General features: G+C 32.1%; 1 protein-coding gene across 1 annotated transcript in view; it reads right to left on the bottom strand.

Moving 5' to 3' along the window:
* LOC109048774 (bromodomain adjacent to zinc finger domain protein 2B) overlaps nucleotides 1-16330 on the bottom strand; it is a 78372-nt gene that overhangs the window by 48206 nt on the left and 13836 nt on the right. The window contains exon 2 of the mRNA XM_042731895.1: nucleotides 15134-15193. The gene's annotated coding sequence lies outside the window, so the exon portion shown is untranslated. The remainder of the gene's footprint in view (nucleotides 1-15133; nucleotides 15194-16330) is intronic.

Below are 16330 nucleotides of genomic sequence, written 5' to 3'. Positions count from 1 at the left end.
AGAAAGAAACTATTTTCTTCAGTTTAAAAATATTTGTATAATATAAAACTTTTAATTTTTAATGTTTTTTTTCTGTTTTTATATATTGTTTACTGCAAAATCAGCAATACTGCTAATAAATGGTGCTGTCAAACGATAAATTGCACCTAAAATAAGTTTTTGCTTACATAATATATGTATGTGTACTGTGTATATTGATTATGTATGTATAAATACGCACACAAACAGTACATATTTTGAAAATATGTACATGTTTTTAAATGTATATATTTATATTCTTATATTTTGTTATATATAATTATATTTAATATATAAACATTTTTTTTTTTCTTAAATCTATACTGCACTGTGATTCATGTTTGTATATTTATTATATATATATAGATATATATTATATATATATAATATATATATATATATTATATATATATTATATATATCCATATATATATATACACACACATACATATATATATATACATATATAGATATATATATATATATATATATATATATATATACATATATATAACATATATATACATATTAATAAACATATAGCTACACTATATATTATATATATATATACACACACATACATACACACACCTACATTACACATATACATAAGATTCATAATTTTCACATTAAATGCATGAAATTGCCTACAAAACCACCACTGGCTCTGCACTCCTTTACCTAAATTCATTACTTCAGATTATGTGCCTCTATGAAGCTTGCGTTCTGCAAGTGATCGTCCATTTGTTTATCCCAAAGAAGCACAAAGTCACTTTCACAGACTTTTACAGTAACTGTTCCCTCCTGGAGGAATGACCTGCTCAACTCAATCCCAGCAGCAGAGTCCTTAACCATCTTCAAGAATCAGCTAAAAACACATCTCTTCCATCCTTATTTGACCCTCTAACTCTAGCACTCTCTATTCTATTATAATCTACTTTATCTATTTATCTTCTTTTTTTATTAAAGAAACCCTAGCTTTCTATTTTTTCTATTCTATCTACTTGTTTTTCTTTGTGTGTGTGTGTACATATTAGGGGTGTAACGGTAGATGGTACATGTGTACCGATCATTCCTTCCTCTGTACTGCTTGTTTTAACGCTTATTTTAGATGTAACAAGTACAAGGTTGTAGCAAGTTTGTGTTTTGATTTGTAATGATGGTGACATTCATTTAAAAAAGACAAATGTTGGTAATCTCGTCAAGAACAGCCTAATTAGACAAGAGGAGAGCGTATGACCGTCATGTAAACTGACCAATCACATTATTTTGTTTGTTTTAACACTGTCCAGCTACCCGAAATAGTTTATATCATAATAATAAACCATTGAAAAACTCACTTCAAGCTACGGCCCATGACTGGATGTACAGAAAACACTGAAGAAATGATTGGAAATGTCTAAATTTGTTCCTCAATATTGTAAAGATGTGTTTTCCCTTTCTGACAATGTTAATAAAGCAAAGTCTTACGAATGCATCATTTGCATAATTTAAACTTCAATCACAATAGCAAATAGTCAACAGGCGCATTTCATGAAAACAACAAAAAGCGACTTCCTGTGCAGCAGGATGATTTGCATGCAAACAGGTGGAATATAGATGACAGGCAATCACAGACAGGAAAACAGAGAGCTCCAAATGAAACGGAGGAAAGGTGCAGAAGAGCAGAACCACCGCATCTTTACTGCCCATCTCTAATCACATTCAGTCATATGAGAGAGCGAGAGAGCGAGAGAGCAAGAGAGAGAGAGAGAGATTATTTCACTGTGTGAAAGTAGGAGAACCGAGCAAAAAAATGTGCATCTTGATTTCCTCCCCCAAAGCTGTCACTGGGACGATACCTTGGCAAAAGGTACACCTTTGTACCTCTTTTTTTTTTTTTTAACCCCTAAAGGTCCATATTAGTACCTTTTAAAAATAAAAAATAAATAAAATAAATTTATAGGCACATAGAAAAAAAAAGTGATAAAAAAAAAAGTGATAAAGTGGCAGGGTTACTGGTTTACTTTGGACATATTTTTAGGACCTTTTTTTTTTCTTTTTTGTATCTCATTTTTTTTTTTTTTTTTACATTTCTATGCATTTTTCCTTAATATTTGTTGTATAACTTTTAATTTATCTTAAGCTTAAGCTTTAACAGCACTGGCTGCACGCTGTATTCAGGGGCAATAAACACAGAACGAGTCTTCGCGTCTAAAAGCACGAGTTGCAGTGCTCAGGAATGGTTTTAAAAAAGCGCAACATAGAACATTTTTGAGACGTGATGCAATAATGACAAAAACGGGAATAACAGAAATAGGCAAGCAGCAGAATTGATAGATATGAATTCCAAGTTCTTCTTTTAAAGATCAAGTTGTGATAATCGTGTGAATTCTGTGTGAATGGCCCTTTATTCAGTCTATTTATTTAGTAATAACTGAAGTGAAGCTGATTTTAAAGTCCTGACCCTCGATAGCACCTTAAGAACAAGGACGTCAGCAGGCTGTTTGGATGGACGACACTTCAGACGTCAGCCATGACCAAATAAACTATGCAGACCTGCTATTTATAGAGAAGAGGGCAAAAGGGTCAATATAACTTTGCGTTGTTTCTCTGGGACTGTTGGAGACAGAAATCAAAAAGTCAAGATCAAGGTGAACAGCAGTACGACATGAAGGTCTCTCAGCACTGGTGGAGGAGTTTATACATGTGTGACATTTACATGAGTGTGTCTGAGCTAAAACGAAAACCATTATTCAGCCATTTGACATTATTATATATATTTCTCACCATTTATGTCATGAAGCATCATTTCAACCAATCAGCCATTTCAGTAGAGTATGATTAAAAATGTAAAAAAAATTAAAATAGGGATGTGCAAAATTGCATAGTAATAATAATAATAATAATAATAGAATTAACATGCATTTGTTTATAATTTTATTGTTGCATTTTGTGTTTATTCTCTATTTTTAATTTTTTTTTTTTCATTATTTTAATTCAATTTTGTATACTCATAATTGTTAAACATTTTCATATATAATAAAATATATAACATAAAATATTAATATAAACAATATTGGTAATATAAACCATTACATAAAAATATAAATAAAGAAATATTCTTAGTATTAATAATAATAATAAAAATAATAATAATAATAATAAAATTTTCAATCATATAAAATAATATAGAATTCAAACAAATATAAAAATATTTATGTAATATTTACAATAATAAAAAAAAAAATGCATAAATATATATTCAGTCTAATAAAATTTTTTCTCTTTTCACAAGTGATTATTTCTCTTTTAAAACTACTCTTATTTATATTATAAATTTAATTAAATTTTATTATCTTTTTTATTTAGTTAGAGAATGAGGTACACAGAGTGAATCTGAAGGAATTTTCTGCCTCGGCTCTCATCCAAGGACTCGGATGAAAAATGGATGCGTGTTTTATGTGAACAACTCCTGAAATGAGTTATTGAGTTATTGTGAGTACTGGAGCGAATGTCATGGAAGAAAGAGAGAGACGGAGAGAACAGAGCGTTACAGAAAAGCTCTCGATTCAGCAAGAGAACGGTCACGTTTACAATAATACTTCCACTGAAATGTGGAGGCCAAGCATGTTGAGTAAGGCTTTAGAAAAAAAAAGGATCAAATATGAAATGCTAAATAAAAATGGACTTATGAATTACCCTAAAGACATATATATCATATTATATATATAGTTATATATCTATATATATATATATATATATATATATATATATATATATATATATATATAATATATATAATACTCTGGTATGTCATGAAATTCAACCAATAACTGCAACACTTTACATTACAGTTTCTTTAGTTACCATGAAATCGATCACAGCGTTCGTTCAGTCAGGCCGCGTAGGCATAGTGCTGCGACCAGCTGATGTGGTCAAATCGCTCCAATCACTATCATTTTTTTGTTAGGGGAGGTATATATGTGGGTTTAATTATTGGTAAGTATGGTCAAACTGCTCACAACCCTCCCTCTCTCCCCATTATAAGCATGAGCATATTACTGTGCACCTTCTGGCCATCGTCTTCTCTGTTTCAGATCACTAAGGCTTTCAAGTCCCGGCTGGCATGGACCTCACTGCTGAGAGTCACTCATCCTCATAACCAAGCTACAGTAAAGACGTCCCACTGCCACATCTACACGATTACCACTGTTCGCTTTTAAAGACATTACTAAGTGTCTTAATTGTCTATGTATTTCCAAGCTGATGGCTCCGGGGGGTTAATGTTAAAGCTCTTGTGTGTTCAAATAATTTTGGAGCAAGAACCCCCATAAGGAATCATACCGCCAAAGATAAATTGTGTTTCAATAAACTCGAGTAACTCGCCAAGTGGTCCTGTCTGAACTATCATTAATAAATGCTTTAGAAGTGTTATTGTTTGTTTCAACATTTACTATTAGATTACTAAAATGAAAATTTAAATCATAAGACTAACTTGTGTACAGACAGGCTCAAATGTCTACTAAAATCAGATGTAGATAAACCATTTAAAAAAAAAAATATTTTGGAGTCAAGAATTATGTAGAGAAATAAGTTCTAGACCAGAGATAATTTGTCATTTTTACATTTATTTTTACAATTATTTAACAATTTTGCACGCCATTCTGATATATAATCAAATACATCACATATATAGTAAAATATGCACAATTTAATTTAAATAAGCACATAAATAATAATAAATAATAAATTAATAATAATAATAATAATAATAATAATAATAATAATAAACATTTTTGATTGTACAAAATTATATTAAAATATGTATGAAGTATATTTAAATACATATTTGGCTCAAATATAACAGACTAAAATCAACAAGTCAAATTATGTTTTTTGGAGTCAAGGCTTATTATGTAGACAGATAAATAAGTTCTGAACCAGATACAATGTTTTTAATTATTTACCTTATTTTTATAATTATTTAATGCAATTTTGCACACCCTTTTCATATATAATATCATATATAAAAAATATCTAATATAATAAATATGTAATAAACATACAAAAAACAACAACAATTATTATTATTAGTAGTAGTAGTTACATTTTTAAACATATAAAACCCATATATAATAAAAAAATTATACATGAAAATATTGAAGTACTAACTATATTTAAATAAATACATATTTACACATGGATAGGCTCAAAACTAATGGACTAAAATCCAAATATAATTTTTCTTTTGAAGTCTTGAAGGTAAAATATGTTATAGCATCCTGTGTGACTCTTGACTTAAATATCTTTATTGCAATGATTTTGTGTTGCCAATAAAGAGCAAAGCTCAGAACATCATGAAGACGGTTTTAATTTACACTCTGCAACAGATTCAAATCCCAGAAGAATATGAGCTTGATCTGCGGAAATTAGTTCTGATGAAACAGACACATGCAAAAACAACCACAATGGTACATTCTCCCATGAGCACCTAAAAACGGCCCCTTTTCTCTCATCAAGATGATTACAAATGGACTGCTGCTCGTGTACCGTACATGTGCCTGCAATTACTGCATATGTAAACTCAAGCAGACATCTTCAAATATTCCAAACTGTGATTGGTGTTAAGATTCAACATGTCTCTAATTGGTTATGGAACAAGTCCAAGCTCAACAGACAGTATGTGGTTGAAAAGCAGACAGATCTTATTAGAATAGAGATAAAAAAGCAGCTTTTCTTTCCATATACATAGAGGAATTCAATTTAAATGACACATAGGGTGAGAAAGCATACTGTTCACAGATAAAAGTGAGAAGAGTCATTTATATTCCGGTGCCATGAAATGAAAGGAGGGTCTGGTCTTGTTTGTTCATAATATAAGAATCCTGGTTTCAGGTTTGTCCCATATCTGCCTTTAGCTGTTTCTAAATGCTACTTTATTGACAAAGAGGGAGTCAGTTTGATACCTGGTGTAACTAGGTCTCCATTATAGAGTCAAAGTAATGCCATTCAAACAAGCAAATAACTGTTTATCTGACATTTTGTTGCATTATAAAAAAAGCCTTAAAATAAACATTAATAAATAAAATCTAATTTGAAAAAAAAAAGAACTAATAATTTAAAAACAGAATGTTAAAAAAAATTAAAGGTTTGGAATGACGAGGCTATTTTTCAGGGAAAAGGAAAGATTTTCAAGCATGTTTGGAAGAAAAAAAAAAGAATTATGAGTATTATAAGAGGTCCATATGACTTGTGTACTATATTTAAATTCTCATTCCCCAATCTGCATATTAAACTGTAAGACACATTTATATATGACAATACACAAAAATAAATGTGTTTGGCATCATCTGTGTCTTCAGACGGCTAAAAAAATCATATGGACTATGGATTTTTATTTTATTGTTTTGCTATTTTTTGTTTTGTTTCTTTTTAAAGCTGGACTGATATTGTCACAATGCTGCTGTTGCATGAAAAACAGTCTTTATTATTCCTTTAACAGTCTTTTATTATGTGACAAATTGGAAAATTCATTTGTTTACTGCAACAGTAAACCACAGCAAATAAAGCAGGCTCCCATAACAATGAAATAACGGTGGTGCTGGTTATTAGCACATTTCAGACACAGTCATTTGGGCTTTGACTGAGAAAATAGCTCACAAAGGCATGAACAAAGACATAATCAGCAATCTAATACTTACTTATCATTTGGTCTAGTAGTTCTGTGGTGGGATAATAATATAAAATCACTTATTTCTAAGACAGAAAAATGACTTCTCACTGTATTGAAAGTCAAAAATGCAAAAATGGACAAGATGTGTGACGGCCTCATCTTTATATATATATATATATATATATATATATATATATATATATATATATATATATATATATATATATATATACTATATATATATATATATATATATATATAAAAATCAATACAAAGTCAATACAACCCAGACAACATTATATATGAGAAACAACATGGTTTCAGCTGAAAACAATGTGTTTCACTGATGAGTATTATTCTAGTATAATTTTTGTTATTATGAATAAGATTTTATTTTTAGTTTATCTTTTCACTTTAAATTTAGTTTGTGTTTTAGTGTTGTGTGTTTGTTATTTGTATTAGTTTCATGTTTTATTTTTACTTTTTGTATTTTATTGATTTTAGTTATTTTAGTAGTTCAAGAACCTAAATGAAGATGGGAAATTGGCCTTTTTTTTGCAGTTAAAGTTTATTGTATTTTCAGTAGAATTTTTTTTTATGGATTTTAGTTTTAGTTAACTATAATAACCCTGTTACTATATCAAAATAAACCATTAAAAAAAAAAAAAAAAAAAAAAATCACAAGACATGTATGGTGTGTGTAAAGTTTTAAAGGTAAATCTAACTCCAATTAAACAAGCAATAAATCTGTAAAATGGCAAGGATCTGTTACTGAGCTAAAGGCCCTAAATATTATGTTTCATAAGTGCCAAGCAGCGAACCCTGTGAAGCCCCCATATTTATTTTTTCCATCAGGTTGAAAACTCCCCTGACACACAAGCAGAAATACTGTGAAGCTCAATGTTCACCCCCTCACAGCTGCTTCAGACAGATGTTCAAAGTAAATCAAGTTTAACCTCTGAAACATCTTGGCGTCTCCAGTGGAAGACAAGAAACCACAGCAGCTGCGGTTCAATACGGTCGCCGCTCCTCTTCAGAGAGTTTCATCTCATTCTGTTCACAGATTTCAGTTACTCACAGGAGTCGCACATTCACACATGAAAGATTCAGACAGAGACAACTGCGTATACATGAAATAAACATCCAGTTGTTAAGGCAAAGACATCACTCTCTTTATAGGACATGGACAGCTAAACTGACTCACCCTCAGGGCATCCAAGATGTAGATTTGGAGAAATGTAGCAGTGCACTTGTTCAGCAATGGATGCCCTGCAGTGAATGGGTGCCATCAGAATTAGAGTCCAGACAGCTGATAAAAACATCACAATAGTCCACAAGTTATCCACACCACCCCAGTCCATCAATTAATGTCTTGAGAAGCCAAAAGCTGTGTGTTTGTAAGAAACAAATCCATCATTAAGACGTCTTAAACTTCAAACCATTGTTCACGGCTGAAATACGAGTCGTCTATCCATAATATTACTTCATCCAGTGAAAAAGTAATCTTGTCTAAATCAGGAGAGAAATCTGCACAGATCAAGCACCGTTTACAAGCCAGAACAGTCTAAAACAGCTCTAAACAAATATGCAGGTGGATTTTGATGTCAAGGACAATAGCAGATGGACTTTTTCACTGGGGGAAGCGTTATTATAGATTATGGACTCGTATTTTAGCCATAAGATACAGTTTGAAGTTAAAAACACCTTAATGATTGATTAGTTTCTTACAAACATGCAGCTTTTGTCTTCTCCAGATGTTAACTGATGGACTGGAGTGGTGTGGATTACTTGTGATGTTTTTATCAGCTGTTTGGACTCTCATTCTGACGGGACCCATTCACTGCAGAGCATTCATTGCTGAGACACTGGTGCAATGCTACATTTCACCAAATCTGATGAAGAAATAAACTCATCCACATCTTGAATGACCTGAAGGTGAGTTAATTTAGCAAATAGTTATTTTTGGGTGAACTATTCCTTTAACAAACATAACCTGCTCGTAATACCTCAAGCTATTTTATTATATGTATTTTATATTTTACAACTGTATCTATCTCTAACATAATTTTAAACAGCACAAACTGTAATCCATCTGTTGCGATGCTTGTATATATATTTTACAAAGCCCATCTTCTGTCAACAGCTCAATGATGTATTCCAATAAAGCATGCACTGCTGCTGTTTAAATGCTAAGGAACAAATTGCCTTGTTAAAGTAATCATAAATCATCAACACCATCAAACACACTGGCACTGCCCTTGGCCAACGCTCATTCATCTCTAAAGAGCAGAGAACGCTGCCAAGAGTGCTGCATGCTTGTTACACCATGAAGGATTCATCACATTATAGTGCCACTTTAACGCAAATGACTGCAAACGTTAAGATGCATAGTTAAAAAATACAGCCCTTTAAAAACAAATTATGAATGGCATCAGCTCGTCTATTGCTTGATGTAAAATCAACAGGAAAAGCTGGCATTGCACAGGTCACTGTAAGATATTGCATGCACAAATGATTCCCAGCGCTGACAGTAAACATTTTCCAGTAGCACAACATGAGATAAAATTCCCAGGGCATCTATCACCAATTCTAATCTGAAGTGATTTATTCAGAAGGATGCAATCTGATTGGATGGCTAGTTTGCAGCTCTGTTGTCACCTGCGGCCTCATGCTCATGCAACTGAGAAAACAGGATTATTCTTAGCAACAATAAACTGCTTCTATGACAATTACATATTTGAACAGTAGCATGAGATCATTTTTTAAACTAATGTTAAAAAAATGCATGTAATTTATTAAATCATAAATATACCTAAATAATCATGAAAATGATCCTTTTTTCCCGAACAAAAGTAGAACTTCACAATTAATGTATAAAAACCAATTTATATAATATACCAATAAATATAATTTCTCCAAATTAGCAGAACTATCAATGCATTTCATTTATTCTATATTTTTTGAATACTTAATCTTTTGATAATCTGTATCTTAAAATTGGAATTTCCCAAATGGGAAAAAAACCTGTGCACGCTTAACAGAATCTTGTATTTTTTTCCTGAAAAAAAAAAAAAAAAAAAAAAAAAAAAATGGCACTCAATTTTCAAACAATGACAAGCCGCAGTACAACACAATGTGCATTCTGGTGCAGGAAGACACAGCGCGCATGACAATGAGGCCGCTAATGAAAATCAACCATCAACCTGCGATACATGCACATTACACCAGAGCCTTGATGTTATTCAGCGCTCCGCACGGCTGTTTCTGTTCATCGATTTCCCATTCTCAACATGGAATATGGATGTCAGAGAAATTAGAACCAATATTTGTGTGATTACGAACCTGAAACCGTTTCATCTGTTTAGATGGAAAATCACCATTAGAATTTCACAGCAAAAACAATGAATTCAAATGCACATCATGCTTAATCTCTCCTTCAGTCAGCAGCACAAAAACGTGCTCTGTGTTTGAACAGTGAATGCTGGGTAATTACTTCACTCCATAAAAGAGCCTTTAAATCATTAAATGTAATCCATTAAAAATCTTGTTTAATGATCGGGATACTTTAGTCCATTAATTATGCTAATTGTTAAACAAGGCAGGGTAAACAAGAGCTGCAAACAATTCCCTTTTTCCTTTTTAAATTCAACAGCACATTGTTTACCGTACGGTCTTTCATGCAAATACAAAAGGCATAATTGTACGGATAATTGTGAGTTAAAGATTAACACTGCTTTAATGAGAGTAACCTTGTGCATACTGTAATTCTGTTGCATTTAATACATAAAGAGCAATAAACGTCACTTTATTATAATCAGGGCCTGAACTTAGTTTGGGAAAATTGGGGGGAATTCCCCCTTTTGGTGGCTCTTATGGGGGGGATTTTTTTTATATGAGGGGGGAGTTAGGGTATTTTTTTAGGCATATTTTTAAACTACAATCATCCAACCTAAATGTTTCGTCACCCAGTGTATTTGTGTTTTACAATTTATAATATTGTTGATTTATATTTATATTGTGAGGAATATACTTAAAAAAAAAAAAAAAAATTCAAACTCTGAATTGAATTTATTTGAACTAAAAAAAAAGACAAGTAAGTTGTTGTCAAGTTGTTCCTCTGAAGGTGAAAAAAAGAAGGAAAAAATAAGAAAATAAAATTGAGCAGAGCACCAAAATATGTAATAACATAACAATATGCAACTATATATATGTTTTACTAAAACATTTGAATATACAGAAAATTTGAGACTGTGACCACTGAGTGATGATAAACTAATCATTGACTTGATTTTTCTGACATTGAAAGCAGACTTTGACTTTGATTGAATGGAAGTTTGAATTGATTCACTGAAATCAAACCGATTTGTGCAAATGAATCAAACTTTCCAAATCTAAAACTGTTTTTGGTAATGCATTTTTAAAAATAATTCTATATTTCAATACTGACAAAATTTAACAAATTCTAATAAACCTTTCTGTACTTGCATAAAGACATACATAGAGACACTACCAGTGTTCACAATCACAGCCTGTCCTAAAACAGCATGGTCTGATCCTCTTCCACATCCCTGGTAAACAAAGAGAGACTGCTAATTGATCAAGTAGTGGCGCTGGATTCCCCCGAGCGAGGAAGGTCATCCATACTCGCTCGATGTGGGGGAGAAACAGCGCCGCTACTCCCTCGCTGCCATTTTTCTTCACTGACAAAGACTCCATCTGCCACAGAGCCATTTGCAGCCTGTGAGTCAGAATATCAATGATTTCCAACCATTCTGCAAGTCTGCTTTCACCTTGGCGTCACCTCTGCGAGCGGCGAGAAGAGCTGACGGCACAGATATTCTCTCTCGGCACCGCGGGCATCACTCTCATCCCGCTAAGTGCCGTTTATGCAGCTCGAAGAGGAGAGCGGATATTACTGGAGTTGTTTCAGACACACATCCCTGAAGCAGCAGAATTTTCCAGCGGCTACTTGAGTCAATTTTTCAGAGGAACGAAAACAAGGTTGAAGCTACTTACATCAACTCAATGCTACTTGAATCAGTTCCTGCAGCAGCTTGTATCAAATTTTCCATGATCGTTTCAGATATAAGTTTATTGCACTGTGAAACGGTTTTTTTTTCTTTCTTTCTTTCTTTCTTTCTTTCTTTCTTTCGGTCTAAAAACTATATTTTTGGTCTTTTGAACGAATTTATGAATTTGCTCAAATTGTCTCTCAAATTAAAGTAACTTTCATTTTTATGAATCAAAATGATTAACACTTTTTCTCTTCATTAAATTGTAAACAGTGTGACAATGTTAAGATATTTATTAACATATTTAACTTCTTACATTAAACATTTCATTGGAAAAAAAAACTTCAATACAATATCAATTTCAATTTTTTTTTTTTCAATACATGTACCTTAATATATAATATAGTAATACAACAATATTTATATATTTTATATATTTATGAATTAATTCAGAAATTGTATTAAGGCATTTTACTTCTTACATTTTACATCTCATTGAAATTAGGTCTCCTTTCATTGGAAAAAAAAATTAATAAGTAATAATTTTCAGTTATATACACCATAATATGTAATATAATATAACAGCATGACTTTATTTATTTTTTTCTTATTTTTCTTATTTTTATTAATCTATAAATATTTAATTATTTTATATAATTCATGTTTTTTATATTTTACTTCTCACATTTAATTGAAATTAATACTCCTTTGGAAAGAGGAGGAAAAAAAACAGCTTCAATTCGATTTTTTGATTTTCAAATTTTCAATTAGATGCTCAATAAAAGGTAAAATAATAATGTAATAATATTTAACTATGCTACAGCATTTTAATATAAAAAAGAAAATCTGAGACTTCTGTGAACACGGAGTGATGACAAATGAATGACTTTGAAATTTTCCATGATCGATTTAGATAAGAATTCACTGTACTATGAAATGCACTGTAACTTTCAAAACTCAGAACTTGTTTCCCATTAAAAAAAACAAAAGGCAAAACGAAGGAAGGTGAACGGACCAGAGGAGGCTGTAACGCTGCGTGTCAACCCTTCCCTCCATGGAGTCTCAGATGGACAGATTTGGACAACCCTATCTGTGTGTTTGTCATGGTACTTAAGGAGGTCGACCTCACCTGACCTGCTGTAGCTTTGTCCCAGCTGAGCCCCACAGCTACCACACGCTCTCCTCTAATGAATCGCCACTTCACCGCCGTGATTACAGCACCACAAAACACACTGATTAGTGGCGGGATTGATTTTTCCAGAGATAAATCTCATAAGGTTCTGCTGTGACCTCAGGTCACAATCATCTCAGCAGTGCTTGAGAAGAACATTATAAAACACCTCTGTCTGTTTTCATCCTCCTCCCTGAACACATCCAGTGATACAATCATACCGAAAACCGTTCCTCTGCGTTTGCATTTCATTTGTGTGTTGTTTCAATGTTGCTGTTGGTAAATAAAACTATTAAAATGTTTTTCAATAACTGAAATAAAAACTTAAAATTAGAAATATTCAATTAGAAAAGTTTAAGTACTAAAATGACTAAAATTATAATCAAATTTAAATCAAAGCTAAACAGAAATATTAAAAAAAATGACAGCATATAAAATTGTTAAAGAAACTAAATAAAAAAAGTCTTATAAATACTGTAGTGGTATTACTAGATAAATTGTTGCTTAAAATTAAGTAAACATTAAATTAAATTAAAAAAAAAACTAGTTGCCAAAGCAAAGTTTCTAATTTTTGTTTAGTTATGGTTAGTGCTAAAATGTTTAAAATGATAAAAATGATAAAATATTTTTAAAAAAATGTAATAGTATATGTGACACCAAATTAATAAAAATGGTTAAAAATAAATATTTCCAACACATTACTTTTGCAATACTTACAAATATTTTTTTTAAAAAGGCATCCTGAAATAAATTAGTTGACAAAGCTTTCCAAATTATAATTATTTTCTATCAAGAAATAAGCATTCAGTATTCATAAAATGTTAGTTTGGTTCTACAGGTAGGTTTGTGAGGGAACTGCAGTAAATTTGTAATAATTAATGCAATCATTAAAAAAATAAATAAATAAATTAAATCAAATAATATAATATAATATAATATAATGTAATATAATATAATATAATATAATATAATATAATATAATATAATATAATATAATATAATATAATATATATATATATATATATATATATATATATATATATATATATATAAAATTATCTATTTGTTTACCTACATGTCATGTGACCTTTAACCAAGAACCATGAAAATGCAACGTGGTGTTCAAAATAATATCAGGGATACTTTAAAGGGATACTCCACCCCAAAATGAATTTTGTCATTAATCACTTACCCCCATGTCGTTCCGAGCTCGTAAAAGCTTTGTTCATCTTCGGAACACAATTTAAGATATTTTGGATGAAAACCAGGAGGCTTGAGACTGTCCCATAGGCTGCCAAATAAATAACAGTTTCAAAAGTATGAAAGACATCGTCAGAATACTCCATCTGCCATCAGTGATTCAACCGTAACGTTGTGAAGCGACGGGAACATTTTTTGTAAGCAAAGAAAACAAAAATAATGACTTTATTCAACAATTCCTTTGTCAACAGTCTCCTCTGTGTCTCTCCATATCACCGTATGCTGTGTATGCTCTTCTGTATCAGCCGTGCCACAAAGTATTCTCGTCGCTTCATAATGTTACAGTTGAATCACTGATGGAACCACAGATGGACTATTCTGACGATGTCTTTCATACCTTTCCTGGACCTTGACACTGTTATTTATTTGGCAGTCTATGGGAAAGTCTCAAGCCTCCCGGTTTTCATCCAAAATATCTTAAATTGTGTTCTGAAGATGAACAAAGCTTTTACGGGTTTCGAACGACATGGGGCTAAGTGATTAATGACACAATTGTCATTTTGGGGTGGAGTATCCCTTTAAGCAAATATTTTTGCTGTTCAGCTAACAAGTATATGTTTGGGGGTCGCTCCTCTACATGATTAGATGTGACATTGTGATGCCTTGAAAGATGGTCTGAAAGCAGCTTCCTCAGCTTTCTGTGAAGTCATTTACTGCTGTTGGTTTCGGACACAGCCATGAGAGGCAGTGACCAACTAAGCTAAAGCATTAGGCTCTACTCTGAGTTTGTGTGCAGCCTCCCGCTGGCTTTGACCTTAGAGGTGCGATCTGGTCTCTCTGATGAGCGTGTCATTACAGCTCAACACATTCCTGACCTAATGAGCCGTCTCCTCTGATCGCATAACAGCAATCATTCTCAAAGACAGCGCTGAAGGACAGACACACACGTAACCATCAACACAACATGCTTCCAGCTTCACAACATGGTTTATTTTGCCATAATGAACAGCTGATTGGATTTTGGACCACATATACACAACTGTGTCTAGATTTCAGTATGTGTGAGGTTTCACTTACTGTCAATGAAGGCCTCTGCTTAACCTCTGTGACATCACTGTGACATCATCGCTCCAGAACCTGGAATAAAATGCATGAGGAACAATTACTATAACTGATAAAAAAAAAAAATCATTACTCCTCTTTTAAAGGTTAAATGTGTTTTGTTTTTATCCGATGATAACCCTGTTTAAATATCCATAATATGCTGGTTGTCATGTTTTGAAGCATGGCTGCTGGTTTAAGCTGGTCATGTGCTGGTCCTGAGCTGGAGGTAGTTGCTTAGGACCAGCACATGACCAGCTTAAACCAGCTCAAACCAGCAGCCATGCTTCAAAACATGCCAAAGAAGACATGGAAATGAAGCCACAAGTATTTTAACATCTGCAATTAATCTTTCTTACAAACACCATTTATTTACATCTAAAAACTTCAAATAGTAAGGTATGGAAAATAAACCACCTTCAATGAATCAAAGCTCCTTAAAAGGAATAGTTTAAACCAAAAATCCCACTACCAACAACTACAAAAAAAAAAACGTGACCATCAGGCGACAAAAATCATGTTAATATTAGTTTATAGGGTTTCAAAACATGCTGAGAGGAGGAGGTGCAAATGAACTGCAAAAGACTTGATGAATTAACCAAAAAGACACCAAAGACCCTTGAGTTTCTAGTGTCAACATCTTTATGAACCAAAACCTACTGGGATTCTTCAGATGTTCAAAGTGTCAGGCTCTTGTAGAGATCTTTCTTAAAAAAGAAAGGTTATAGCCATGTCACAAAGATGGGCCAAGAAATACCGGAAGATTTTTTAAAGATTAGCAGGGCAAAGTTTGAACCTTCTCAGGTTGCAAATGAACTTAAATCTGCCCGTTTCTGGAAGACACTTCCTTCAGACAGTGGTACAAGAAGCATTCAAGAACATCATGATCTTTATGCAGCACAAGAAATCGCCTGTTTACAAGTCAGTCGCTGTATGGCTAACCGGAAAAGGCTTCAAAGAAAGACCCACTTGAAACTCTTCCCAGAAAAGGGAAAAAGGGCCATAACTTCCTTAAAAGTATATTTAAATAAAATAATAAATAAATAAAACAAATAAATTAATACTACAACAAAAATAAAGCAGAAAAATATAATATAAAATATTATTTTAAATTTATATCATTTTAAAAAGTTATTTTGCGTAGTTGCATGGTAATTTATTTTCTTTGTCAAA

This window comes from Cyprinus carpio, chromosome B9 (genome assembly GCF_018340385.1).
Source record: "Cyprinus carpio isolate SPL01 chromosome B9, ASM1834038v1, whole genome shotgun sequence".
NCBI lineage: Eukaryota > Metazoa > Chordata > Actinopteri > Cypriniformes > Cyprinidae > Cyprinus > Cyprinus carpio.
Note: the sequence above shows the minus strand (reverse complement) of the source record. Positions and strands in the feature narration are given on the sequence as shown.